At 37.1% G+C, this 2,181-nt stretch overlaps 1 protein-coding gene across 1 annotated transcript in view; it reads right to left on the bottom strand.

The window, feature by feature from the left end:
* The window catches only part of LOC104406521 (calcium-activated potassium channel subunit alpha-1), a gene marked incomplete at its 5' end in the record, with an annotated part of 66,013 nt that overhangs the window by 25,485 nt on the left and 38,347 nt on the right, over positions 1–2,181 (bottom strand). The gene's annotated exons all lie outside the window — the stretch shown is intronic.

Below are 2,181 nucleotides of genomic sequence, written 5' to 3'. Positions count from 1 at the left end.
AAAGAGTGTTCTTGACACTAAGCATTTTTTAATTCATTTTATTATTTTTAAAGTAAATAATACCCAGGCAAAGCCCTTAAGAGTTTGATTTTAAGTACTGAAAAACAGACAGTCATACAGAAGGCCATGCAACAGCTGGACTGGAAATTCACAGTTGAGACTAGTGCACTCCATCTCCCTTGCCCATTAAAGCTGCAGAAAGCATGTTCATTTAATGTCATTATTGCAGAAGTGATGGTAAAGACAAAATCTGACATAGATCAATGTCAAGGCAGCATTTTTAAGCAAGTATTTGTCTGCTTGGAGTAGGATTGAGCCAAACTCACTTTAAAACACACATTTCTGAGAATTTTTTTTTTTTTTGTCACATTATTACTGCGTTCTTTGATTTCACACCTGACATCATTCAGGGACAGACTTTTTATCCTCTGTCATTACCAGTCTGAAATAGTTTTGAATTATCTATATACCAATTCTAAATTAATCACAGCCAAATTAACTTTTGATGTAACTTCATTATCTTCTTGCAGTATGGAAACTGTTTCATTTTGTTAAGTTAATTGATGAATTCATCTGCTACTGAATTCAGAAGAAGATGATATGGTATTATCTGTTTTACCTTTTTTCAGTTTGGGGACTAATTTACAAACCAGGAAATCTCAAAACTACACTGTAGTTGTTAGCACGTGGTACTGGTTTCATAATGTCTGAGGGATTTATGGTTCTTTTCCAGTGAATTACCATCACTTTGAAACTGTCCCTCATCAAGACAAACTATAATGTACCGGATCTGGACTTTTTGATTTAATATATAGGTAATAAAATTAGAAAGAATCACTGAGAAGAGAGACTGACAGACCTCCAGAAGGTAGCATTATGAATTTCCTTCTGACTGTCACATGAAAGCTAGATACAACATGAGGATTGTAAGAACAGGATAAGTAAAAAGGGAGAAAAAGGTCTGTGAAGAAATTCTTCAAGAGAAAAGAAATGGATGTGGTATCTTCAACATCTTGCAAGACAAAGACATCGCAGTAAGTAAACCTAAGACAGAAAAGCAATTCTATTTAATATTACCAGTGCATATAAAAATCTTTAGAAAGCAGATTTTTTAGAGACAATTGGAAATGCTGGCAATTTGATGTCCATCATTTAATACTACTCCTTGTGCTGAAAATAATTAAATAAGGCTGGCATGGTGATAGTGAGCTGCATTCCCAACTGGTATTGGTTTGCAGATGTTTCCTTGTGTCTGGCACTGTAACTGATAGCTGTATTGGCTCTTTGAATGCTTACTTCTGTGTGGCAGAGCTTAGGATTTCTCAGACACACACTCTAAGGGAGTTCCTTCAGGCACCACCTGTCATGTCTTGAGCAGTTAAAGTACCAGGCCCAGCTGGGTCCTCTGCAGAATTCCAAGTCAAAACAGCAACACCAAAACTTTTTATGTTCACTTATCTGAGAGCAAACTAGTATTTCTCCCTGGGAGCATCCTTAGAGGCCCTGCTTCTCTCTTTTTCCTGGAGGATTTTCTCTCCCCATCTCAGGATGCATTCCCTAAAACATCTTTAGTGAATCAGGCTCTTCAGATGTCAAGGACACATCAGTATTTTCCTACTGGGTAAAAGCAAATTGAAGAAAGTTGGCATAACTGCATACAGATGTGTAAGCCTTTCTTGCCTTCCTGATACTGAAACGTGCACACACAGAGGCACAAACACGCATACTCGCCATTGAAGGCTATCTGCAGCCACCTTTCTCTAACCCTTCAAATATTTGTCTTTCTAGGTTGGTGTTAGAAGATGGAAGTAAGCGTGGCATTTCTGTTAGACACAGACTGTCAGGAGCTCTGTAATTGCACACTGCACACATAGTGCATTCAGTCTAAAATGCAAGAAGCATGTTAAAGGGATTTTGTTTTCTCCTTGAATGAAAAATAGACTCATGCCTTGATATTTTTCATCCTATGGTCTTGGAAGATGTGAGAAATATCTGCTATTTTAATTTAATTTCCTTGTCTGAACTTAATTCAGACACCTTTACAAATCCATTTTTAAAAATATAAAAATCTTGGAATATTTTCTGGTAAAGGAAAATAGGAGTACTTGGGGATTTACTGTGCCCAGATTTGGAGTCACAAAGCATCGTACACCTTCAGGCGACATTCCTGATCCCAAGTCA

Source organism: Nestor notabilis, unplaced genomic scaffold (genome assembly GCF_000696875.1).
Source record: "Nestor notabilis isolate BGI_N333 unplaced genomic scaffold, ASM69687v1 scaffold8410, whole genome shotgun sequence".
NCBI classification, from domain to species: Eukaryota; Metazoa; Chordata; class Aves; order Psittaciformes; family Psittacidae; genus Nestor; species Nestor notabilis.
Note: the sequence above shows the minus strand (reverse complement) of the source record. Positions and strands in the feature narration are given on the sequence as shown.